We start from the raw sequence: 7,966 nt of genomic DNA, 5'->3' as shown, positions 1-7,966 counted from the left end.
CAGATTACATATATTGTACTCTTTTTCCCTTCACGAGTTTTTCCCTAATGGTTTCTCATAAAAGGTTTTTAATGAGACAATATAGATACAAGTGTTCATATATGTCATATCATTTTCTCCTTATATTTTTTTCCATTGGGTTTTAAAGGAGTTTTCGATGGCATATATAATCGCACTCTTTTCCTTTATGAGTTTTCTCTCAAAGTTTCTCATAACGGTTTTTAACGAGGCATGTCATACTTTCTTTTTTCCCTATCGGGGTTTTTAAAGAAAGTACTCAAGACATATTAATTGTTCTCTAAACTCATCGATGATTTTTCTCCTTCTTCAAAGGTTTTTATCATATGAGTTATCAAGAGACAATAATCATTATATGTTGCATCATTTTCTCCTTATTATTTTTCCCACTGGGTTTAAAGGAGTTTTAGCAACATATCTGCACTATTCTCCTCATATTTTTCCCACAGGGTTTTTGGAGGAGACTTTCAAGATGAAGATGATGAACGTTCAAGGCAAATACATACTAGGAGGAGTCTATCAAGATGATGTATATTCACAAAGACAAGCATTGATTAGGGGGAGTGTTAGGAATTAATTAATTAGGTTAATTAACTATTAATCACTGCTATGTCGGTGCCACTTTTGGCAACTGCCTCCTTTTGTAACCGCCTTGTAAACTGGGTATAAATACCCCAATCTTCAATCAATAGAATAATTGTTCATTCATATATTTGTTTTCCATTCGCTCCTCTCTCTCGATTCTCTCTAACACTGAGAAGGCTGGGACCTGCCTCCAAGGTCCTGTCGGCGCCAGTCGGGTTGACGTGCGCGTCGTCTACACTTCTACTAAATTGCTGGCTACGTGCATATCTGTATGTGTGCTGCTGCAAAATATTTGGATGTGTGTGTGTTTGTGTGTGTGGCGTGTGGTGCTGCTAACTTGCTGTGTACAGTTGGTTTCCAAGAGAATTACACTGAGATATTACACACGAGGATATGATCACAAGAGGAGAAATATGTAGATTGTTCTAGCTCCATAATTATTACAAGGAAACGCCGCCTCCCAAGAACAAACTAACCACTTTCCCAAGAAAGGAGGAGAAAAGGAATAACCAAGTAAGCAAAAAATACTGAGAAGAAGAGAGAAAATACGTAGTGATGTTATATCTGTTTCCAAGTCATAGCATTGCAGTTTTTTAATTACTAGGAAAATTGCCCGTGCGTTGCAACGAAAAAAAATAGATGCATGTATCATTTAACTTTCCAAATGAAAATTCAGTTCATGGTTTAAGTAATAAGAAAGAAACATTTGTTTTTTTGCGGGTGCAAAGAAAATACATACTTCTATCTAACTATATGAGCAATACCAACCATCCAGAATCCACGTCGCATAATAAACATATATATTGTTTTACAGCAAATTCAAATTTCTACTTTTTATAATCAAATTTGACTTTGTGTATATCACTTGACGTAATAATTTGTGAAATTTCAAAGTTTTTGAAGTTTTGTAGGTAGGTACACAACAGGGAAGTACGTGCGAGCAAAGAAAATACATGTCTGGATATGAACATTATCCACAAGCTTGTTTGTCCCTCGCACATAGTTTCCCCTCCCATCCCAAATCGCTCTTGATTTTCTAGCGCATGTGACTATCGAATGATTCATCTTTGAGATGTTGACTGAAACATCGCTTCATGTCCAGGGTGAAAACTCTTGTCTCGGTCTTCATTTGTTGGGCTCAGTAGCGACGAAGTTGTGTTGTTACCTTGTTGAAGGCAGCGTCTACTTGTTTGGATGTCGCTCTTCATCGGTTGGTCATGACAAGCAGGATGAAAATCCGTTTCTAGGCCGTCTTCTACCGGACGTGATGATGATGGTGCGAGAACTTTTATCCCTTCTTGAAAGGGTTGTTGCGGGAGAAGTCGACTTAGTCGTAGGTGTTCGTATCTAATGGTTCAACCCATGGTTGACTTTGGTATTTATTCTACTTAATAATTAATAGAAATATTTGGGTGCATCACAAGGACGCAGACGTCGGGTGTCTAACCTTCTTTAAAAAAATATTTACTAACTCGATCGGTTTCATCCCATGGCCCAAGTGGACATGCACCCGCACAACACGTTCAACAAGGTACGACACAAGTTCGTCGCTATTGAGCCCAACCAATCTAGACCAAGACAAGAGTTTTCACCCTGAACATAAAGTGATGTTCCAATCAACATCTCGAAGATGAATCATTCGATGGTCACATGCGCTAGAAGATCAAGAGGTATTTGAGATGGGAGGGGAAACTATATGCGAGCGACAAACAAGCTTCTGGATAATGTTCATATTCAGACATGTATTTTCTTTGCTCACAGGTACTTCCCTGTTGTGCAGCTTCCTACAAAACTTCAAACACTTCGATAAAGTTTACTAATTACTATGTCAAGCGATATACACAAAGTCAAATTTGATTATAAAAAGTAGAAAATTCAAATTTACTGTAAAAAAATATGTTTATGATACAATGTAGATTCTGGAAGTTTAGTATTGCTCATTGTTAGATATGTATTTTCTTTGCACCAACAAAAAAATGATATGTTTTCTTTCTTATTACTTAAACCATGAATACAATTTTCATTTGAAAAGTTAATGATACATGCCTCTATTTTTTCCTGTTGCAACGCACGGGCAATTTTCCTAGTATTATCAAAGTCTGTAAATACTGGAATCCGGTATGTTCAGCAATTTAGTTTTTTAGGGAGAAATATAGTGCTCCCTCCAGGGAATATTCATTTCTGAACCCGGGCTCATCTACTTCCGATGAACAATAAATTTAAAAAAAAATGAGGTTTTTTTTGTGAAAGATGCTTGAACGTGTGATGTCCATGACAAATTTCATCATGTTCTGACATCTGAGGAACTCGTGGCAAAAAAAGAAGAAAACGGTTTAACCAGTGCGCAAACAGTAAACTTTTTTAGAGACCCCAATTTTTTCTTGCGAGTTACTTAGATTTCCAAACATGGTAAAAATTTGGCACATACATCACGCACTCAAGCATCTTTCACCACAAAAAAATTCAGAAGTTTTTTAATAGATAAGCCCGGGAGCCAAAACGCCGCTTCCTCCCCCCGTTTCTTTTTTACTCCGCATATAAATTGGTCTTAAGTCAAACTTCATGAACTCTAACCTGTTTTATATTAAAATATATCAACATCTATAATACAAAAGATATTAAAAAAATGAAAACTAATTCCGTGATGCAATAATATTGATCGATAGCATAAATGTTCATATTTTTCCTATAATGTGATCAAACTTTACGAAGCTTGACTTAAGACAAAAATTACATGTAAAGTAAAAAAATGAAGGGAATAGTCGACAATATTGATATTGTTATTACCCTTAGAAAAGAAAATTAGTGAAATACAAACTAAAACAAAATCAAAATGAAGTTTTTTCAAAGGAAGAATGAGATAGTGACATTTATATTACCTTGTAAGAAAAAAACAAAAAAACCAAAACAAATAACGAAAAATATTACACCAATTTATAGAAAAAATGTGTTTTCTTATAATATGGAATATAAGCATGTAATAATAGAATTCGGCAAAGAAGAAATTTCCTAAGAAATAATAAATTTGTGGCATTGGTATTACCCTTAAAGAAGAAAGAAAGTAAAATAAATACTAAAACAAGTAATGATAAAATGTGCACAAAATTTACCCAAAATTGTAGTTTTTATAATATGAAAGTATAAGGGTATGATAGTGGAAGTTTCATTAAAAACAAAATTTCCTAAGAAGGAACGAATTAGTGGCATTGGTATTACCATTAAAGAAGAAAGAAAAATAAACTAAAACAAAAAAATCATAATCAAAATAATTCTTTCTCTATGAAAGGATGAATTTGTGGCAATGGTATTAACCTTCAAGAAGAAATAAAATCAAAATAATGAAATTTTCTTAGCATGAATGAATTAATGGCAATGGTATTACCCTTTAAGAAGAAATAAAATGAAATAAAACTAAAAGAAAATCAAAATAATGAAATTTTCTAAGTAAGAATGAATTAGTGTCATTGGAATTACCCTTCAAAAATAAATAAATAAATTATGGAAACTTTGCACACCGTTTACACGGAAATTACACTTTTTTATAAGAGCAACACTACGCGTCCACTGGTGGATAACTAGGAAAATCCACCGTTGTCAAGATCGTCTTCTACGGTGATGACACCGCCCTCCAGCACCTTGGCTGCATCGACTCCGATGCGCAAGCCAGACCCGGCGACCGCCGCTGCGGGAGACTTGCAAGGAAGTGGTAGGCCTTTCGCCGGCGGCGCAGAACTCTACCCTACCCCGCGTCGTCGTTCATGCCACACTCTTCCTCCCATCCACCAATGATGGCCGCATCCGACTATTCCTACACGAGGATGCAACACCCCAGAGTCAGTCGTACTCATGTCGATTGATGGCTCAAGAATTTGTGATGATTTAGTAGCGATTCTTGCTTGGTTTCACCGGAATTCTTATTACTCTTCAGATATTTCTAACGCTAATCCCTCGGAAGAGAAGAAAAATCCATTTTCCCAGTGTTCGGCAGAAAATTCAATTATGGAAGGAAACCAAGGTGGATTGCTGCAAATCAATCCAAATGGAACAACTTTCCTGAAGAAACCCAAGTCAGCAGGCGCATCAGAGTAAAAGATGGCATTCCATACGACCGCAAATGGTCGTATGGACTGACATCAGCTCCACCACGTCTATACAAGTAACTTTTGTGAAGGGCCCAGGAGAGGAAGAGAACCGAGCCGCCGCCACACCACCCAGAACAGGAGAAGAGAGGATCTAAAGAACCTTCAGAGATCATCTTAGTTTTGGTCCTTTCATCTCCATCATCACCACCACCACTTTCACTATTGTAAGAGGAACTCCAATTGGAAGAACAATTGTAACTCTACTCAATATCATCCAGAGATCAAGACTATTTGAATTATCCATTTCATCTTATTGTGGATCTTCCGGTATTATCGATATGGTTTTCATGGGTTCCCCTCTTATCTTTATTGTGATTGATTCCCCTCTTATGGTGTGTGAGTAATTCCGGCCCCTAGGTGTGGGAGATGTAGATAAGTGGTAAGATTAATCTGTGACTATTCTATATGTTGTCATGTGCGTTCGTAGTAGTATGATCTATCTAATTTGTTGTTATGATGTGATGAACTCAATGCGTGTTGTCCAATTGAAGGACCCAGGCAACACGATCTCAAGACCTATACATGTAACATGTATTGTTTAGAAAATTTGTGACCTCTAACGTGACAAGGTGGAGATGTCTATGAGACCGAAGATATAACGGTGATCCATTAAACTTATTGGTTGGTTCCGGTCCAAGGACCTTAATTTTGGAAACGACCACTCTATGGCAACGGATAAGTAGGACCATAGAATGAAATATAATCCCACATGGAGGAGTTTCATAACTTTAGGGAGGACCACTTACAGAACACTTATATCAAATGCTATGAGTACAATACAAGGTAACTGGTATTACCGTCGCACTGGCACACTTTATATATTTTTACCATTACCTGAAATCCCTCTCCACCTAATCTCTCCATTGCAGGAAACACAACGTTTAGTCTCAATCAAGTTATTTACTTTTATTAGTTCTTATAGCCGTCAGCACAATTCCCTTTATATTTGTCAAGCTTGTTTATTCGTGATTCAGGACAGTAACTATCGGTGTCAAAACCGGCGGATCTCGGGTAGGGGGTCCCGAACTGTGCGGCTAGGCCGGATGGTAACAGGAGACAGGGGACACTTTGTTTTACCCAGGTTCGGGCCCTCTCGATGGAGGTAAAACCCTACTCCTGCTTGATTAATATTGATGATACGGGTAGTACAAGAGTAGATCTACCACGAGATCAAGGAGGCTAAACCCTAGAAGCTAGCCTATGGTATGATTGTGTATGGAGTTGATTCTGTCCTACGGACTACAACCCTCCGGTTTATATAGACACCGGATAGGGTTAGGGTTACATAGAGTCGGTTACAATGGTAGGAGATCTTGAATATGCGCATCCCCAAGCTTGCCTTTCACGCCAAGGAAAGTCCCCTCCGGACATGGGACGAAGTCTTCAATCTTGTATCTTCATAATCCAGGAGTCCGGCTGAAGGTATAGTCCAGCTACCCGAACACCCCCTAATCCAGGACTCCCTCAGTAGCCCCTGAACCAGGCTTCAATGACGACGAGTCCGGCGCGCAAATTGTCTTCGGCATTGCAAGGCGGGTTCCTCCTCCAAGTCCTTCACATAAGATTGTAATCACCAAGAGTAGTGTCCGGCTCTGTAAAATGAGTTTCCACATATTGCCATAAAGAGAATAATATTAGCACAAATCAAATCTGCTGACGTATCCTGCAGTGCGCCATCACACTACAGCCAAGCCCTTTACTCGAATCGTTTTTATTTTTCCACCTCAGCATGTTTTGCGAGGCGGTTTCCTTGGCACGTCTTGTCAAAGCAGAGATCGTGTGCCCCCCTTTTACAGGATTCTCATCAATACGGACGTGGGTAACCCAATCGTGCCCGTTAGCACTTTTTCTCGATTAAAGGCGAGTCTCAAACGGTTACGGGGAGGGCTCTTGGTATTCGACCTCTTATAAAGAGACCAAGGCCTTACTCCTTTTTCAATCTCAAACGAGTTCGCCCGCCGCCTCGAGTTCCAACACCCTAGGCTTCAGATTTCAGGCGCTTCGAACCTTCGACAATGTCCAGTTCCGACCTTCAAGGCCGATGGATGCCCTCCTCTGTCACGGAGGAGGACGTGCTAAAGTTGAGAGAGGCTAAGTTCTTGACCGCTGAAATTCCGCATAGGTTGCCTGTTCCAGGGCAAGCTATTCCCAGCCCCCAGCCCGGTGAGAGCGTAGTGTTCATGTCTCACTTCCTTCGGGGGTTAGGCTTCCCGATGGATCCCTTCGTGAGGGGGCTGCTGTTTTATTACGGGCTGGAATTTCATGACTTAGCTCCGGAGTCCATCCTCCACATTTCTTCATTCATCGTTGTGTGCGAAGCGTTCCTCCATGTTACCCCTCACTTCGGATTATGGCTCAAGACCTTTGGAGTGGAGCCGAAGATGATCGAGGGACGGCATGCAGAGTGCGGAGGCGCTGTCATAAGTAAGAATGCCGATGCTCCATGGCCCGAGGGCTTCTTTCAAGAGGAGCTCGGCTTGTGGCAACGAGAATGGTTCTATTGTTGGGGAACGTAGTAATTTCAAAAAAATTCCTACGCACACGCAAGATCATGGTGATGCATAGCAATGAGAGGGGAGAGTGTGATCTACGTACCCTTGTAGATCGACAACGGAAGCGTTTGGTTGATGTAGTCGTACTCTTCACGGCCCGACCGATCAAGCACCGAAACTACGACACCTCCGAGTTCTAGCACACGTTCAGCTCGATGACGATCCCCGGACTCCGATCCAGCAAAGTGTGGGGGAGGAGTTCCGTCAGCACGACAGCGTGGTGACGATCTTGATGTACTACTGTCGCAGGGCTTCGCCTAAGCACCACTACAATATTATCGAGGACTATGGTGGAAGGGGGCGCCGCACACGGCTAAGAATATGATCACGTGGATCAACTTGTGTCTCTAGGGGTGCCCCTGCCTCCGTATATAAAGGTTCAAGAGGGGGAGGCCGGCCGGCCATCATAGGGCACGCCAGGAGGAGCCCTACTCCCTCCGGGAGTAGGACTTCTCCCCCAATCCTAGTTGGAATAGGATTCGCGAGGTGGGAACGGAGAGAGAGAGAAGGAGGGGGGGGCGCCGGCCCCCTCTCTCCTTGTCCTATTCGGACTAGGGGGAGGGGCGCGCGGCCCAGCCCTGGCCGCCTCTCCTCTTCTTCCACTAAGGCCCATTAAGGCCCATGTACCTCCCAGGGGGTTCCGGTAACCTCCCGGTTTTCCGGTAAAAT

Source organism: Triticum aestivum, chromosome 3A (assembly GCF_018294505.1).
Source record: "Triticum aestivum cultivar Chinese Spring chromosome 3A, IWGSC CS RefSeq v2.1, whole genome shotgun sequence".
NCBI lineage: Eukaryota > Viridiplantae > Streptophyta > Magnoliopsida > Poales > Poaceae > Triticum > Triticum aestivum.
This window is presented reverse-complemented; position numbering follows the sequence as displayed.